General features: G+C 35.4%; 1 protein-coding gene across 2 annotated transcripts in view; it reads right to left on the bottom strand.

Moving 5' to 3' along the window:
• Positions 1-20,367, bottom strand: part of NRIP1 (nuclear receptor interacting protein 1) — a 90,458-nt gene that overhangs the window by 40,276 nt on the left and 29,815 nt on the right. Inside the window, exon 1 of one of the 2 annotated variants that reach the window (XM_017852413.1) lies at positions 12,834-12,956. The exons of the other annotated variant lie outside the window; for it this stretch is intronic. The gene's annotated coding sequence lies outside the window, so the exon portion shown is untranslated. Of the gene's footprint in view, positions 1-12,833; positions 12,957-20,367 lie in introns of those variants that run through there. 2 annotated transcript variants of the gene reach the window in all.

The raw sequence follows: 20,367 nt of genomic DNA, 5'->3' as shown, positions 1-20,367 counted from the left end.
AAAAAAAAAAAAAAAAAAAAAAAAAAAAAAACTATAAGAAATGTGCAATTTCCTTTTCTACAACATCATAAACCATACAATGTTTACGCAAATCAAGCTAGCAAAAGAATAAGGTAAACAACACATTTCTTAATTTCCTTAATAGAGCTGAAAGTGGTATAGTGGCCATTCCGCCTCTTTTCTTTTTTGAATGAAAATCTCTTTCCTGTCCTCTGCAACATGTTATGGAGGACCTTTAAGAATATAATGTACTGAAGCACAATTTAAAATAATTTACAATAATTTTCCAAACTATGTCCATAACCACCTCCACAACTGCTCCCACCTGATGGTTAAAATCTTACAGCATTAGCTTGAATTTCATCTCTGCCTCACATGTTTCAAACAGGGAAGCAGATTTAGTGCCTCAGAACACTTTACAGGGTTTCATTATCAATCAGGTTATGTTCCCAGTGACGCTTTCAGTAAAATTATCTTATTCGAATGAACTCTCTCAGACTGAAGTAAACACAGCTGTAGCCCACTGCTCTCACATACTCTCCATTCATTTATTTCCTTTTTCTTTACTTAGACTTACAGCACGTGCCACAGAAAGAGTGCATGTTAAATATTCCTGGAGTGTCACAATATGTAATACAATAAAACAGATTACAGCCCTACCTTTCTTTCACAGCAGTGGTGCCAAGCACAGGTACACCGGAGCAATCAATTTGTTCTGCAGACAGTAAGGCTTTCATAGAATACTAATGTAAAATCTCTTTTCTTTCTCCTTTGCCTTGACTCCCCAATGCCCAGGTCCCGACCAATACAAGGAGGAGGGCGGTATGTCTTCTGCTGAGATAACCACAACTACTAATCAAGTATACGTGTACAAGGGCACAGGATTAAACCTCCACCAAGCTTGAGTCAGGGTTTGAGAGCAGCTAAACACATGCACAGCATGGTCAAAATGAAACACACACACGCGCCCGCACACACACACGTGCCATGAAAATACAGATGTGTCTACTTCGGTGAACTAATTCATCACACTTTACCATGCCTCATTTTTTTTTTTTTTATCTCAGGGGCATAAAATTACCTCCTGTTGAACTGAGGACTTAGATTCAAGTGCCCAACAACGTTTTTCCAGAAATGAGAACCATGATCAGTCCTCTTTGTATTCAACTGTTAACCATTTTTAAAACTAGGCATTTTTCTTAATTGTACTATCCAGTGCCGTTTTACATGAATTTATCATTTCAGGTATTAACATAGGGTTAATAGACTCGGCATGGATTCTGAAGATTTTACACTTAAAAATATATTGTAATAGCTCAAGTCGACTTTCTCAAGAAAAGCATGTGCATTACCAGTAATAAGACATACAACAGATTTTCATGTATCTTGAAGTATTTACATTATGAATAATCCCAAGCTATTTGAAAATATTTTCAGGTCTCAAAATTATTTAAAAGTACCTTTAACACTTCATAATTATGGCCTCACGGTGGTATGGCTGATCTTATAAATCTAGAGTTCTGGGGTTCTTTTCAATTACACATTTTCACTTGGCTTATTTTTCTTTTATTCAAAATATGAAAAGCTATGCCAATCATTGAGTAGGGGAATGACAGACGTTGTTAAATATTTTTTAACAACATACATTGCCACATTTTGATTTGCCTGCCTTAATTTTCAAACAACTCTTGAAAAGTATTGATAGTTAGGGGCTGCAAACTAAGCAAAATTACAAACAAAACACTCTAAATACTGAAGAAACTTACTAGGAGGCATCCTACGCCAATTCTATTTTCATGTAAACAACTGTTCTAACACTGCTAAAATACATGTGTCTACTTTTGCACTTTTTCTATTTCTTAAAAAAAAATCAGTAGGAACAATTAAGAAATACTAGGGACTCAATGAAAAATATTGCAATAACGTTTAATCGATACTGATGCATTTGTCCTTGACACACTGACCATGTCATCAGGCTACTGTCATGTGATATCATGTCATTTCTCCACCTGGCTCATGACCTTGTCCTCTAAATGACCTAACGCTTCCCTCAAGTAGCAGGAGGCCCCTCCCCGCTGTCTCAGCAAGGTCGAACGGGTCAGCGTGTCCTCATCTATAATCCACCACCATTTGTCAGCAGGGAGGCTGGAGGAGGCAGGCTTGCTACAAGGGGAGAATGCCCAATTAGGCAGCTGTCACACAAAGCAGAGGCTGCAAAATTATCCCCTGTCAAAAGAAAGAGCAGCTGCGGGTGCCAATTACAGCAACCTTTCAACCCTTTAGGTACTGGAAACTACACAGAAGTAAATGAAGAACAATTAGTGATAACAAATCGATGAATTAGGACAGTAAATTAGAAATTACTAGCAGGTGAGCTTGGGTCATACATGACATTTAGGGCACACCAGACTCCAGGCAAGGGCAGCATGCTATGAATCACACTAACCATTTCCTTGCATATAGATTTCCCCTCCAATACTTTCTTCTTGTAAACCTGAAATATTTAAAATACCCTGACTATGTATTTTCATGGACCCCAAAAATTGTTTCTCAATAGGAGAAAAATCCTTCAGAATAATAAGTCTAGTTCATTCTAACTTGTTCTTACACAGTCCATCATGTTACCCCCTCAAACAAATTTCTTCAGTGCGGCCCATAAATCCAAAATATCAGTTTAAATCATCACACTTAAAATATTGTACTTGTCCTGATTCTACTTCAGTCAAAAAGCAACTGAGTATAAATTCTGAGAAAACTGTTTTGCTAATATCATAATGTTAAAGGTAACTTTCTGTACACAATGTCATTTTGTGGACAAAAAAATAACTGCCACTTGTGCTTCTATACACAATATACATAAAGAAAATATCAACCACAAAATTACTCTCTTAGATTGTTCTGCTCCAATCCGGCAGAGGTGATACACATTTGCTCTCAAGCACAGAAAGCCAATGCACTTGGACTTTGTCCAACTAATTTATTTGGTAGTTAACATTCGCAGGCAGCGAAGGAGGAACATGGGGAAACAAGCCCCAAGAACGGGAGCAGATCCAATATGGCTACTGAGTGTTCATGGACATGGTCTCATTGTGCCTTAAAATGTCATGCGTGTTCAGAAACAACTTTCTTAAAGTTCATTTTTAACTAAGATTACTTTTTTTCCATAGGAAAAAAAAAAAAAATGGTCTTCCTATACCAACTCTTTGAAAGCTGAGAAACCTGAATGATACGTGCTGTTATTTCTAAAGAGGCAGGAGAAATTGCTCAACTAGACTTCTAAATCACAAATGGATAAAAGTGAGGAAGAGAGAAGGTGAGGCAATAAAGCAGCACTTTACTCACCCACCTCCAACACATTATAAATAAATCACAGTTACCAGAGGGAAAAGTGTGTAATTCCTAGTTCGTAAGTCAAGCCATTTGATAATGCTTCTAGGAGACAGATATCATGGGGAGAAAACATCTCCATTAAAAGTTTATCTGAGAATTTGATTTATAAATTATATTTCATCATTTTAAAACTGGGCATTTATAAATTCTCTGAAGTTTAGAATGCAATCCTCTGAAGTCAGACATACGGAATTCAAAGCAATGACAAGTAGATAGGAATGAAGGAGTTAATGCCTTTAGAATTCAGCTTCCATCATACATGGGTGACTATCTCTTTAAATAATTTAAATCCTCTCCATCAACTACAAAGCTGTTTTGAAGCCATTTAGCTTTGTTCTTTACATGTGTTCTAATTAAGAAATGACCTTGTCATCACACACACCAGAAATCCGGGATTATTTCCTACAGCAAAAATTCACAGAGCCCCCCAAAAGAGAAAAAGGGTGGGTAAAAAAGACTTCTTCCTCAGTTCCTCACTAAAGCAAGTTGTTGGTTGGTTGAACGCTGAGGCAGTTTCACCGCATAATTTTTTTTGTTGTTGTTGAATGTCACAGGGCGGGTTAGTGTGACCTTGAGCTGCATCAGCAGCACAGCAAGGGTCGAGATGCCTGCAGGCGCCCTTGTACTGGATTTGCAAGACAAAAACCTTCAAACTGGCTGAAGGACATCTTAAATCTCTTCAAAGGTTTTCCGAACTAATCTGGGCTGCTCTTAGCAGGATCTGTGCCAGTGTGAGAAGCAAAATTAAAAACAAGGTCTTTGACAGGATGTTGTCTCCTCTTAACCCTTCCCAAGCAGAAGAGAACAAACCACCAGCATTCTGGAGAGAGGGTTTACCTAGAAGCATTCTTTCATAACAAATTATGTAAGCAGACAATCACAAAGAATGGGGCAGCTATTAGTTCCCAAAAGTAAATAACCCTTCCATTGTGCTTATTAAAGAATTCAGGTCGAATTCTTTCTTGACTATATTTCAGTGTAGCGAATGTAAAACTTAAAGCTCTATTTGTATCTTTCACATTTGTAGCACAGTGATAGGTTAAGACTAAAAAATATTTCCATCAATATTTATCTCTAGAATTTTCATTTTTTAAAAAACACATGGTTTTAGTTGGTTAAGTCACAAACTTCATGCATACTGCATATAGCTTACTAAGATTACAGGGAAGGAAAATTACATTATAGCATGTTTACTAAATTTCTTATTCCCAACGTGATGAATTGATTCTTAAGACAGGAAAAAAATCATTAGAATAGTGAAAGTGACACAAGTAAAACAAGGTAAGGTAATCTCGGTCTTGTTATAAAAACATCAGCATGACATTTGATGTTTTAGCATTACCAGTGCATAGGCCAAAAGAGAAAGTATTAATGCCAGTAGAGGGTGTTTGATTCCTCCCTGGCAATGCACTCGAAATTCAACTTAGTAGCTAAAGTAGGCAAATTTTTAAATCATTACTCTAGAACAACAAACGGAAAAAGATGAATAAAATAGTCCTGGCTCTCAAGAAATAAATAGTCTGTGGAACAAAGAGCTGTAATGCTTAAATCGCAATATATCCTAAAATCAGTGTGTCTCCATCTATAACATGCTGGTTTGTCATCATCAGATATAAGGTATGTCATGATTAGTTCTAAAGAGTATTTAGTGTTAAGTATTCCGTGTAAGTACAGAATTTAATAAGGTCTAAGAGGTTGCAAATTATTACCTTTTAAAAAAACAGACTAAATAAATTCAAGATAACTTGGGTAATAACCACACTTTCACCAACTTGGATTCAGGTATGTTTTCCTAAATAGGACAGGAAAAGGACAGAGTAATAATACCTCATGAGTAAATAAGACCCGAGAGGGCACAGCGCTGGTGATTTTCTTTCTTAGCCTCTGTGCCAAAGGAGAGAGAGTATATACTGTGTTAAATGCAATGACTGAAATATCTAAAAAGTGCTCTGGGAACACAGATAGGTTGTAACTAGGTTTTTTGGTTCATACGTGCACGTGCAGGTGGTGGTCAGTGATGGTTAAAAAATGAGTAAGGGCTAGCCAGGCAGAAGAGAACGGCAGCCATTCTAGGGTCCAGAAATAGCACTCAAAGGCAAAGAAGAGCTGAGTGTGACACAGGAAGCGTGGTAGTCCAATGGGAGTGGAGATTAGGCTGGAAATGCAACTGGGACCAAGGACTTTGAATCAAGGCCATGCCAAGAAGCTGGACTTTATCTGGTGGGTTTCCTTACAAGCAATGGTATTATGAAAAGCATATTAGAAAAACAAAACCAGAAGCTATGGAGTTGTTGACAGCTTGGAGGGAAGAAGAAACTGTAGATCAGTCAGTGCACTGCCATGGCCAAAATAAGGTAAAGGCAGGAGAATTGAAGAAAGAGACAGCTCTGGAAACAATGAAGGCCGCTTTGACTATTTAGGAAGCAATTTGTTTAACATAAACAGTGCTATGACATAGGATGTTATTTCATAGCAACTTTATTAAATCAAAGATAAAACGATAAAATAATTACTATATCTCAAGCCTAGGTTTGATAAACACTGTGCTAAAAAATGATTTCTATAAAGTTTCAAAAAAGTAGTAATTCTTATAGGGGTGCTTTAAAGAGTCAGAATCAGATCCTGTTTGAAATCTGAATTCTGTACATTTCAACTATCAAGCTTCATTAAGTATTAGGTAAGGGTTTTGCTTACTAAGACAGTAACATGTAACTTTTCAGAACAGTGTGAGAGCGTATTTCCCTTGGCTATAAGACAGAGATGTCCGACTTAAATTATAATGTGGTTCTTGGAGCTAAGCGTTCTATCCAACACTAATGAGAAAAAAAAATTAACTCAGCAAACATTTATTGAGTCCCGACTATGTTTAAGACAGAATTAAAAAATAAAAACTACCCAACATTCTATCAGCTTCATGTTTTTAGATGATCACTCATAATGATATCAAGTCCCCAAATTCCAGTTTGCATGACATCATCACATAATAAAAAGACTATGAGTAAAAAGAAAATGAAGCTGTCAGTAAATCAAGTGTCGGAACTAGCAGCCATCTTGGTATTCCCATCCAGCTGAAAGGTACACAACGCATTCCCAGAACTCTCAGGGAAGACCCAGTACCAATGTAATTTGAAGAGAGTCGTCAAATACTGTAGAGACTGACTGTCCCGCTAAAACCTCAGAAAGAATTTAACAGAGTGTCAGCCAAGGTAAGAGGGCAGGGAGTAAAACAGAACAGGAGTCACCAGGGCCAAGTAAATATCTGCCAGAGAGCAGACTGTACTCTCAGAAAAGGACCGCCAGCATCAGGGATCAGGTTGAGGCAAGTGGAGGGGAAGGTCACGCAAAGGAGAGAAGGAAAGACTTGAGGGGAAGCCTAGTCAATCCTGCAAAATAACACATCAACTTTATTTTGTGAAATTATTTTTTTAAGTGACCAAACCTCTGAAACCTCTGGAGTTGGGTGAATCACCACAGAAGTATTAGAAGGTACACAAACCATAAAAAGGACTTGACACTCAGGGTTATTGACAGGGCACAACTAGGAATGACCTTACTGAGTATCCACAAATAAAATGACTTCTCCTTGAGTAAGCATCTCTGTCTTATAGCTGCCAAACCAACGCTGGCAATAAGTTCCAGCACATTCTAGGTCTAGACATTAATAGAAAAGTGGGTAATATGATATGCCGTGCAGTTATTAAAAAAAAAAACTTATTAATCTACAAACACAAAAGCAAGGTTAACATTACTGGAATAGAAAAACAGAAGATTCTGTTCACAATTAGACAAGTTAATTGCAATACAGCAGTTCTCAAAGGGTGGTCCAAGGATGCCAGGGGTCCCCATGACCCATTCAGGAGGCACACGAGGTAAAGACTACTTTCATAATACTAAATGTTATCTGGTTTTTGGTATCATTACTTCATAAGTGTACAGTAGAGTTGTCTAGAGGCTATATACATGGAATGCATCCTTGTGTAACTCTTGTCTCAAATTTTTTCTCAGTTTAAATTTCTAATATGATAAACATCAGTTGATATGAATCTCACAAATAAAAGCTCTCTTGGGTCCCTGATAATTTAAGAATATAAAGGTGTCCTGAGGCCAAGTGCGCTGGCTCACGCCTATAATCCCAGCACTTTGGGAGGCTGAGGTGGGCGAATCACGAGGTTAGGAGATTAAGACCATCCTGGCTAATATGGAGAAACTCCGTCGCTACTAAAAATACAAAACATTAGCCAGGTGTGGTGGCGGGTGCCTGTAGTTCCAGCTACTCGGAAGGATGAGGCAGAAGAATGGTGTGAACTCGGGAGGCGGAGCTTGCAGTGAGCTGAGATTCCACCACAGCACTCCAGCCTGGGCGACACAGCGAGACCTCGTATGGGGAAAAAAAAAAACAGTGTCCTGAAAGCAAAAAGTTTGAGAGCTGCTGCTAGTAATAGTTAAAAAATGCAATGCTGCTTTTCGTCAAACATAATCTCTTCTTTCTAATTTCAGGAATTTCCACTATAATTACGGCAGATAAATATGGTTCTCTGTGCAGAATGTCCCTAAGACCAAGATGAGGAAAGAAAAGAAAGAACTTTCTAAAAAGATGAGTAGACTAAGGAGGATATGAAAAATTTCCAATCTCTGCAGTCTCTATTATTCTGAATTTACCATACAAGAAGTAACAAATGTACAAATATTTATAAAGAAGCTGCTATGTTGTTAAGAGCTGAAGTTACAAGGATAACGAAGTGATAAACCAGCCGTTAGTAGGCTCACAATCTCATCAGGAAAAAATAGAATCAACAACATAGTGAGATACTACTAAAAAAAAGGCATGGACAAAGTGGAGAAAGCACTGAAAGACATGATTTTTGGGAGAAGACTGAGTTATAAGGCAAGGAACACCGTTTTTAGTGAAGGTGCTCCACAGAGGCTGCATATGAACTGACTCTAGGGGCAATCAAGGCTTTCCCAACAGGAAAAGAACTTCAGTATTCTTTAGAAAGTAGGAGGACCATCAGCCCAGTCCAGGAAGCACAATGGCACAGCGTATGTTCTAGAAACTTTAAGTAATCCCCTCCAAGAATAAAAATTGCCAGTAATGACAAACGTTTATAGAACATGACAAAATAATTTGATGGCATGTTCTATAAAAGTTATAGATAATTTAATTTAATGATGAAGGGTGTGGACTTAGATTTTGTAGTCTTTTTAAAAACTTCTAATCTGTCATAGAAGCTTTTTTAAAAGACAATATAAGTGGGTTACCAAAAAAAATAAAATGGAAACAAATTATTGGCCTTTACTGCAGATATTTTGAGAAGCACTAGCTTGGAGGATGGGCCAAGATGGCAGGTGGGGAGGGGGTGCAGAGAGGGGCAGCAACAGCAGGAGACAAAGCTTCGAGCTAGAAGCTTACATAGACTTTACTGTGAACATTTTTTTAATAAATAAATGCAAAAAGGAAGCAAATGAGGTGTGAAAATTACTCATATATCTCTAATCCAGAATGAAGAAGTTCTAGTTATCTAAATAAAATGCATAAGCTCTGATGTTAGAATCAAACAATTTTCAGATATGCAAACCGCTGGCCACACTGTTGAAGGGCAAATGTAGCAGAGAATCAAGGAGACTATCAGGTTCACAACAAGTTTATTTCAGTGAAAAAAGACCGGAAGAAGAGAAAGTAAGAGGAGAAAAAGTGTATTGACAGTTTGATCAACACTTTTAAAATTATTTTGATTACGTCACTTGAAACCTTTCATGGAAGAGAAAAAAAATTCTGAGTTGATATGGAGGCTTAGAATACAGGAATTTTATAAAATCTAAGTTGATATGGAGGCTTCACATAGAGCGACTTTATAAAATCTGAGTTGATACAGAGGCTTAGTCTAGTAGGGATCCTTCTCCCCAAACAACGTAAGTTATATCAATTAAGATACTAAGTAAAAGACTTAAAGAAAAGTCAATTCTTTAAAGATATCAAATTTTTAAAAAAGTTAATTATATTAATGTTTCCCATAGTAACAATAAGCTAGGATTAAGGAAGGTCTATTACTTTTCCATGTTTGTTATGCTTATTGCAGTTGCTACATGATGTTTGATCAGACAAGTAACACAAGCAAGCTGGAGTTTCAGGAAGACCTGGTGGCTGTGAAAGACTGGAGCAAGGATGTCAGTGAAGAGGCCAGCACAAGGGCTCCAGATGAGAAATGGTAAGACTGTGAAGTAAGATGGTTGGCTGTAAGAAAGGGAATTAAGAGTGGATGGAAGCAACGCTGGAAACTAACAATGATTCATTTGAGCCAAGCATACAGATTTTCTTACCAGGGTTATCCACAAGGCCTGGAAAACACTAGTGAGAAGGACAAATTGGTTTACGGCAATTAATTCCACCTAAGACAACTTACCTACATTAAAAATTGATCTTTATTTCACCAGTATCATGTTCCTACTAAAAATCTGGTGTGAAAGTTTAAAGACATTTTACAAAGACTTATTTCTTAAATTTAAAAAAATGACTTTGAGGAATATTTTATGAAGTTGGAAAGACATTCCATGTACACAATTAGCCTACTTTACCAACCTTGTAACCCAACTCATCAGTACTGGCCCTTTTTTAAAAACAATTTTATATACATACTTTATGTCTCACGTGAAAGTTTTAAACTCAAGTCATCTATTCTACTAAAATAGTTGTCAAAAATTTAATCAAACTAGAAAAAAAGTACAATAGAGAACTCTTCCTAGTGGAAAATCGCGACATATAACAATAAAAATTCCGTTAGAGAAAATAGTACATTCAAGTGTTTAAGGTAAATTGATTTGCGGTCATTCAGTTAACACTACCCAAGATATTTCCTGTTTTGGTATCAGCAATTTCTATCAAAATTAGCGAATAAATACTAGACACTGAGATAAACAGCACAGAAAGTATTTAAAGTCCTATAAAATATAATAAAGGGTGAATTAATTTTGTTAGTTACTCCATATGATGTTGTATCTCTTTCAAAAGAAGGAGCTAACAAAAGGGCAAGAGAAACATGGCCTAAGACACTAAAAAAGGTTTTTTAAATACTTCATTCCTTATTTAGTTTGCAATTCAATTAATTACATCCCTTTTCCTCCCAACCATTATCTTTGAGCTTTCAGTCAAAAAAAATTACTATACTTAAAAATATAACATGAGTGTTTTGCAGGGTATGACAAACTATAGTAAAAACCTAATAAAACATTAGTTTAGAATCCTCAACTTGTCAAATACTCATCTCCTGAGATATACCAGATCCTCCTTTTAGAGACACAGTCCACTGGGTTAATGAAAGGCTTATTGAAAAGACATTCAATGCTTTGACCCAACATCTCCCAAGCTTATCTGACCATGGTCTGTTTGTTCAAAAGGAAAACCTATTTAAAATAACACATTTTAGAAAAAACACATTTGACATAATCATCTTTAAAATCTAAAACATTTAAAATATGTGAAAGGAATATAGAAAATCACTACTAGTAACTTGTTTTATAAATTTTAGTTTTCAAAGTTGTTCACCATACATTATGACGTCTTTTTTTTTTTGAGACGGAGTCTTTCTCTGTCACCCAGGCTGGAGTACAGTGGCACAATCTTGGCTCACTGCAACCCCAACTGCTGAGTTAAGCGATTACCCTGCCTCAGCCTCCTGAGTAACTGGGACTACAGGTGCGCGCCACCATGCCCGGCTAATATTTATATTTTTAGTAGAGACAGGGTTTCACCATATTGGTCAGGCTGGTCTTGAACTCCTGACCTCATGATCTGCCCACCTTGGCCTCCCAAAGTGCGGGGATTACAGACATGAGTCACCATGCCTGGCCGTCTTTATTTTGTAATCTAGAAGAAAAATCTAAATTTGACAATTTTCTAAGAACTCATTGGCTGTGTATATTTACCAGACGGCTACCTATAATTTACTCATCCAACTCTTAGCTGGATCCAGTGAGCATTGCTTATCCTTCCGGTTACGTGGTAAAACAAAGGTGTTGAAAATTAAGAACAACAACAAACCAATTATATCTTGGGGGGGTGGTCACAGGAATATGCATGATTATAATGTTAATTTTAACAAAATTAGAAGTTCAGAAGTGGGGTTCAATATCAACTGTTTCATCAAATGTAAAAGCAGATTTCAGACTACCAACCAGTGATTAACACCTAATTATATCTGAATAACAATTTTAGTATTTACAAATAATTGCCCCGTTGATTTCAAATTCCAATTTAGAGGTGAAACAATATATGAATATATGAAAAGTGACTTGCAACCAAATAATTATTAGTAATTTTATGCAGTCTTTTAAAAAATAATGTTTTAAAGATTTTCTTGATGAAATTACAGGAAAAGCTAAGCATTTAAGTGGGTGATTAAAATAACTTCATTACTAGGTTTTCTGAACATTATCAGAATAGTGAAGAAAAAGCAGTTAGGATTATCCTTGTGACAACCATATGAGGCCTACAGGTAAAGAGCAAATTTGGCTCAAAGTTGCTGTTCCACTTTGGAAACACTGTGGTCAGCTAAACATGGTGAATTTCAGCACACTGTATCTGCTCTCTCTCTCTGACCAGTTTTTCAGTTAGCTAGATGAAACTGAACTATTCACAACTGATTATGAGCACAATAATCAATCATTATGCCTTCATCTAGTTCAACTGGATTTCTCCTTCCCAGAAATAAGCAGCATAAGGTCCACAAGCTTAAGACATGACAAATTCATTTAGGTTGTAGCTATACTAGAAAACAGGAATGTTAATCCAAGTAGAATTAACCACCCACTCATCATCTTTTTTGTTGCTCTGCTCACCTACTTGTGTTAATTTAATCCAATTACTTTATCATTTCTCAGAAATGCTAATAATGCTCTTTCTTTTGTAAGAGGAATTTTACATAATTCCAAAAGTAATCACTGGCCTCTACTATAATAAACACACAATAATCAAACATGCTTTCTATCTTTCCTCAAAATGGTAATTAACTTTTTATCTGAAATCAGGGATTGCTATTTTAGGATTTGTATTAACTGTCCATTTTCTCTGGTTTTTGATCAATCAGATTAAGTATTATCAACAAAATACTGTTTCTTCTTTCAAGCTTCCCAGTTCCTCTCTCTAGAAGTAATCTACATACTGAATTCTCAAGAATATTTTTCTCCATTTCTCTTATGGCATTTAACCTCTTTTACTGTTTGATTACATTATTTATCTATATTTATTCTTTCCATATAAGTCCCTTAAAGGAAGGACTGTATCTCATTCATTTTTTAAACCACATTGCCTGATGAAATAACTTGCACAGATGAAGCACATAATACACATTCTGAATTATAAGCTAATTTATAACTGAGAAAGAATTGTCTGAAATATATTAAAGTCATAATGATTAAGCCTTAAGAACTCAGGAAAAAAATATTCTCACCGTCTGTCTCCAAGCTCTGAGCCTCTGCTTTCTGAGAAAGAAAACTGAGAAGGCTGTTGAAAAGTAGCTCTGATGTCATTCAGAGTCTTCAGATTCCCTGTCCTCCTTCAGTCAAGTATGCATCTTAACAAGAGGGAAAAGATAGTTTGGCATCTATTCCAAACCAGATTCTGGAACACCTTTTGATGAAGTTCAACTTAGCCCATTACCTTTTCTTGTTCAAGTTCGATGCAAAAGTAGTCATTTGACAGAAAATATCAATTGTTTATGAATGCTGGTTCATTAACAGAAAGCAATAGATCTTTGCTTTCCAGATAATAATCGATAAAAGTAGCTGCTTCAACAAAATAAGCTGTGAAAAAGGTTTATAGTTGCTAGGATGTGTTTATTACCGTTGGTTAATTTTGAATTTCTTAGTGTGCTGTGCTAAATTAATTTACGTACAAAAAATTATAAATCCTCCTAAAGGTGCATTTCTTAAAAAAAAAAAAAAACAAAAAAAAAAGAAAGAAACGAAAAGAGTAGCTATAATTTTCTTATATGGAACTTTTCAGTTTCCAAATACCAAGTATGTAATCTTTGCAGCAAAAAAAATTGGTAATAAATATCAAATGCCCTATATCCATAAAAAGATTTACACAACATGTCCACAGCAGATTGATTTTAATAGTCAAAAACTGGAAACAACTGGAATGCCCATCATCAACAGGTGAATGATCATATGGTATATCCATACAATATAATTTTACTGCTCAGTATCAAAACAGAATACACACACACATATGGAAAATAAACATGGATGAATCTCAAAATAATTACCCTGAGTGCAAGAAGCCAGACAAAAAGAAACATATTTTGTGTGATTCCATTTGGGTGAAATTCCAGAAAATGCAAATTCATCTATTGTGAAAGAAAATAGATCAGTGGGGTTGCCTGGGGATGAAGGATGCCAAAGGGAGGGATTACAAAGAAATGTTATCTTAATTGTGATGATGGTTTCACAGGTGTACACATATGTCAAAACTTGTCAGATTGTATCTTAAATATGTGCAGTTTATTATTCATCAACTATACCTTGATAAAACTGTAACAAAAATTAAATGTCTTAACATGTTACACGTCCCTCGATGCAGCAATCCCATGTCTAAGATTTATCCTAAATTTAAAACAAATCATGGAGGATAGGTGTAAATATTTAGCCGTAAGGATGTTCAAAATACATACTATTATATTTGTGCAGTGCATTGTATACAGCCATAAAATGTCAAAATGAAAAAATTAGAAATAGTTAAATAAACTACAGTATATTACATCATGGAATATTATGTGGTCATTAAATATTATACAAGAAAATTAAATTATATGAAATTATATACTATATTAAGTGATAAAACAGGAAACATTATTTCAGCATAACTGAATTTTGTTTTAAACAAAAGTAAATGCAGTAATTATTTCTGCATTTAGAGGTAATTATTATTTTTTCTTTTGGATTTTCTAATTTCTCTACAGTAAATATGTACATATTACTTTTCTAACAAACACCACAAATAAAATGAGCAAATAGGAAAAAACTAAAATTGTCCACTCCCTAATACAAGTACAAAACTCCTAAGAGGCAGTACACATTACAGATGTCGTTCTGAGCTATCACACAGCCACCAGCGGCACCCTACCAAATAGCTGTGGGAAACAGCCAGGTCTGACACATAAAAGGGAGCATCACTAAGTGAGTAATGCTTTATCAGTTACAAAATGCTATCATGGACATGACTGTATTTGATTTTCACAACTCAGTGAAATCAGCAGAGACTTCATTTTACAGAGGAGCAACAGATAGTGAGCAGGGCTGGTTAAGTCATATGCCCCAAATCATAAACCTTGGACTCAATCAAACTTTGACTATAAATTCAGATAGGAATTGTACAAAGAGTCAGAAACAATCACTTGCCCTGATTATATATACCTAGAAGGATGTGATCACACATCAACTTAACAATAGCCATATTTGCAATTACATGAGTACTCCTATTAGAACGTGGTAGGGACTTTGGGAATTTCTTAAGTCTCCAATCCCCAATCTCTGAAGCAATGCTCAAGGCACGCCCATCTTCCCGTTATCAACATTATCTACCAATTCACTGAAATTCCAGTAGAATTTAATTGTTCAGTTTTCAATTACCTTTTTTCCTTCTTGACAAAAAGATTATAATCTTTTATTTTAAAGTTGGAACAATAAAGTAACCATAACTATATTTAAGAAAGCTGGCCGGGCATGGTGGCTCACACCTGTAATCCCAGCACTTTGGGAGGCTGAGGTGGGCAGATCACGAGGTCAGGAGATCAAGACCATTCTGGCTAACACAGTGAAACCCCATCTCTACTAAAAATACAAAAAAATTAGCTGGGCATGGTGGCAGACACCTGTAGTACCAGCTACTCAGGAGGCTGAGGCAGAAGAATGGCATGAACCCGGGAAGCGGAGCTTGCAGTGAGCAGAGATCGCGCCACTGCACTCCAGCCTGGGTGACAGAGTGAGACTCTTGACTCGGGGGGAAAAAAATAAAGAAAGAAAGGAAAGGAGAGAGAAAGAAAAGAAAAGAAAAGAAAAGAAAAGAAAAGAAAAGAAAAGAAAAGAAAAGAAAAGAAAATAAAAGAAAAGAGAGAAAGAGACAGAAAGAGAAAGAAAGGAAGAAAGGAAGAAAAAGAAAGAGAGAGAAAGAGAAAGAAAAAGAAAAGAAAAGGAAAAGAAAAGAAAAGAAAAGAAAAGAAAGAAAGAAAGAAAGAAAGAAAGAAAAAGAGAAAGAAAGAAAGAAAGAGAAAAGAGAAAAGAAAAGAAAAGAAAGAGAAAAGAGAGAAAGAAAAAAGAAAGAAAGAGAAAAAGAGAGAAAGAAAGAAAGAAAAGAAAAAAGAATGCTGCAAATAGTAATCTCCAAATTGATTACTGGAACTTCATTAAAATATGAACTTGTGGGCTAAATCTTTTTTTGGTCTAGGTTCATAGATATGAAACCCTACAAACTGGCATATTCTATAAAGAAAACTACCAACTCCTGAGAAGAGTAAAATAAAATACCTTTAGAGGAACATTATTATTATCATTATTATTTTTATTTTTAGAGATGAGGATCTCGCTATGTTGCCCAGGCTGGTCTCAAACTCCTGGGTTCAAATGATCCTCCCAACTAAGCCTCCCAAGTAGCTAAGTGCACCACAGTGCCCACTTAGAGGAACATTATTAATGAACTGGTCATTATCTGTTGATGACACCATAAGGCATCCTATCAGCTCCTACTCTTACCAACACTCCCAGAACTAAGAGACTTAACAGGTAATGATAACTATAGTTTACTGAGCAATTACTATGTCTCAAACATAACAATAAGCCTTTTACAGACATAATCTTTAAAAAACACTATAAGGTGATTATTATTATCCCCAGTTTGTAGATGAGGAAGCTGGGTTTAAGTTACCCCAAGTCACAAAGCCAATAAGGGGCTGAGGTGGAATGCAAATGCTAGTATTTTGGAAAAAGACAGGGCCTTGGCAGTTCTCTGGAACATAAATTCTGATTTTTCTCTACTACTGTTCATCTACAATGGTCTCAATTCAGGTAATACAAAACACTTGGTACTAGCATATCAACTTAATGAGCCTACATTTTCCATGTAAAAAGTTAAAAGTATTCCAAGCCCACAATTTGTATTTGATATTTTGTCACATTCTAGAATTGTTTATGTTAATGGTTGGTCTCTACTAAAACATTATTATACTCCTCCTTTTGAAACAAATATATGACCACACAAAAGATAAATTAGAAGAATATTTAAATAAAACCAACAAAAGTTAACACAAAATAAACTAACATCAATACTTAAAGTTTTCCTATATTAATAAGTAGGTAAATTAGCCTTCAGTTCAAGTCAGTGAAACTGAATATGCCAGATGTGTTTTGAATCATGACAAAAGAAGCATGTCTAATGAATAAGAAAATTTTAAATAACTTCATCATATTATGAAATATTATACAATCTTTAAAATGCATGTTTTCACACACATCTATTTTTTTAATAATGTGGTAAAATTATCAGAATACAATGCTAAGAAAGCAAGATACTATTCATCTGAGTTGAACGAACTGCCAAACAAATTAGAAAGCTAGACTCTATGCTAGGTGCTGGAATTACAACATGAATAAGACAAACACAGTTCCCATGGGAAAGAGACAAGAAGGAAACAAAATAAAATAATCCAAGATTTCAAACAAAGCAAGAGGTAGAGAGGAAGCTACTTTACATAAAGTGATAAGGAAAAGCAAAAGCTTCTCTGAGAAAATGACATTTAAGCTGAGAAGGTCCTAGTCATACAAAGAATAAAGTGAAGAGAATTTCCAATAAAAGCAATAGTGTATGCAAAGGACGTGCCTGCTCAAGGAACTGAGAGATGACCAAAGTAGGTAGTAATGAGCAAGGAGAAAAACGGTAACAAATTAGGTCAGAGATATGAGCATAAAGTACGATCTCAAATTTGTTTTTTAATGTGTTGCCCCACACACACATACACACACCATACTGAAGGGACAGAGAACACAATGTTAACAGTGATAATTCTAGATGGTAGGAAAAGGAGTTGGGGTTATTTTCCCTTAATATTTCCACATGTTCCAAAATAGGCTGCATAAAAATTACAATGAGAATAAATATGGCTAGAACTTCCAGTCCAGTGTTGAATAGAAGCGATGATGGCAAACATTCATGCTTTGTCCCCATTTTATGGAGGAAAAAAATCCATCTTCCACTATTAATTATTATACCGCTATACTATAATACAGCGGTTATTCCCTCCTCCATATGTGTAGTTTTTGAGTTTTGTTTGTTTGCTTTTATCACTGATGTGTTGGATCCTGTCAAATGATTTTTCTGTATCTATCGAGATAATCATGTGAGTTTTACTCTTTTATGTGGGTTTTGGTCCTTTATTCTATTAATAATATACATTTTATTAATTGTTTCAGTGTTAAAACAATCTTTCCTTTCTAAGATAATTGCCTACAACTAATCTGTCATACTAATGGTGAAAGACTGAATGCTTTCCCCACCTAAGATCTGAAGAAGACAAGGATATCTGATGTCTACTCAGTGCAACAAATATAAAGACAGATAGATTGAAAAAGAAGTTAAAATTATCCTTATATGCAGGTAACATGATCTTGCTTGTCAAAATTCTAAGGACTCTACAAGAAACCCAAATAATTAATAAAAAAAGGTTTGGAAAGGTTTATGATAAGACCCACAATCAACTGCATTTCTTTCTTTTTTTTTTTTTTTTGAGACAGAATCTTGCTCTGTCACCCTGCCTCAGCCTCCCAAGTAGCTGGAATTACAGGCATGCACCACCATGCCTGGCTAATTTTGTATTTTTAGTAGAGATGGGATTGCACTATGTTGGTCAGGCTGGTCTCGAACTCCTGACCTCAGGTGACCCATCCACGTCGACCTCCCAAAGTGCTGGAATGACAGGCATAAGCCACCACACCTGGCCATTAAATTTATTCTTAAGCTTTATTCTTGTTGTTACTCTTTTGACTGAATGGAATTTATTTTGGGACAGTTTGTTGCCAGTATATAAGAAATGCAGCCGGGCGCGGGGGCTCACGCCTGTAATCCCAGCACTTTGGGAAGCAGAGGCAGGAATAAAACATGTGCACTCAAAACTACAAAACACTGTTGAGGGAAATTAAAGAAGACTTGTTTATTGGAACGAAGATTCAGTTGATTGAAAGATTCAATATTACTAAGACGTCAATTCTCCCTACATTGATCTACCTAAATGCCATCGTAATCTTTTTCTAGAAATTGGTCCTAAAATATATATGAAAGTATAAAATACCAATACAACTGAAACAACTATGAAAAAGTATGAAGCTGCAGGACTTAAACTTATCTAATCTCAAAGCATGCTATAAAGCTATATGGTAGCCAACAGTGGCATAAAGACACACATATAGGTAATGGAACAGAATAGAATCCAGAATAAACTCCCATTCATAGTAATTTAATTTTTGACAAATATGCCACTGCAATTAAAATAATAGTCTTTTTAATACATGGTGCTGGTACAGCTAGATGTCCATATGTGAAAACAAATAAATAAGGGTAAACCTGTATCTCTCAACATACAAAAATAATAACTCAAAATGGATTATAGCCTGAATTGTAAAAATTAAAACAGAACTTCTAGAAGAAGGAATAGGATAAATTCTTATGAACTTAAGTTACAGAAAGATTCCTTAAATAGGACAACAAAAGCACAACCCATTTCAAACAATGAAAAATGGAATGTCATCAAATTGAAAGACCATCCACAGAATGGAAGAAAATATGTGCAAATCATATAATTGATGAAGATACAGTATACAGCATATACTAAAATCCTTTGAAGTCACAATAAGATAAACTGACCAAATTTTTTTTAATGGACTAAAGATTTAAAGGTACCTCACCAAAGAAGACATGAATGTTTAGTAAACACATAAAAAGATGCTCTTTTTTTATCCATTAAAGACATGAAATATTAGTAAAATCACAATGAGATCACATGTCACACTCACTAGAATAGTTACATTAAAAAAAAAGACTGAAAAAACTCGAAGGTTGCGGAGGACAGGAAGAAACCGAAACCCTCCTCCATTGCTGGTGAGAATGTAAAAACGGCATAACCACTTGAAAAACAGTTTGGTGGTTTTTCACAAGTTAAACATACATGAATGTATACCCTTGCAATGACCGACTAATTTTACACTGGAGTACCTAACCAAGAGAAATGAAAATATATGTACACAAAAATTCTGTCTACAAATGGCAATATCAGCATCAATCATAATAGCCAAAAACTGTAAACAAACCAAATACCCACCCACTGGTAAAGGCAAAGCATAAAGCGGGAATCAACAAAAAAGGGAATGAACTAATGAGTCATGGAACCAAGGATGAACCTCAGAAACTTAATAGTGAAAGAAGCTAAACACAAAAGATATCTATATTGTATGATTCCAAAAAGATATCTATATTGTATGATTCCATTTATATATGAAATGTCTTAAAAAGCTGAATTGTATGTAGAGAAAGCAGATCACCTCCTGGGGCAGGAGAAGACAGCAGAGATTGGAAATGGGAGCGAAGGACTTTGTGGACACATGAAAATGTCCTAGCGCCGGACTGTGGTGATGGTTGCAACATCTGAGTGTATTGACTCAAAACCTTCAAACTGAACACTTACAGTGGATGAATTGCTTGATACATGTAAATTATACCGAAATAAAGTCATGAAAAATAAAAACAACATATTATATACAAAATCATAAATTGATTTAAAATGAGTCTAATGTACTGACAAAGGTCTAATATCCAGAGTTTACAAAGAGTTTAAACAAATTTACAAGAAAAAAAATTAAAAGATGGGCAAAGATATGGACAGACAGTTCTAAAAAGGAGACATTCATGCAGCCAGCAAATATATATATATTTATATAAAA

The sequence above is a fragment of the Rhinopithecus bieti genome, unplaced genomic scaffold (genome assembly GCF_001698545.2).
Source record: "Rhinopithecus bieti isolate Rb0 unplaced genomic scaffold, ASM169854v2 scaffold_34373, whole genome shotgun sequence".
Lineage (NCBI taxonomy): Eukaryota > Metazoa > Chordata > Mammalia > Primates > Cercopithecidae > Rhinopithecus > Rhinopithecus bieti.
This window is presented reverse-complemented; position numbering and strand designations above follow the sequence as displayed.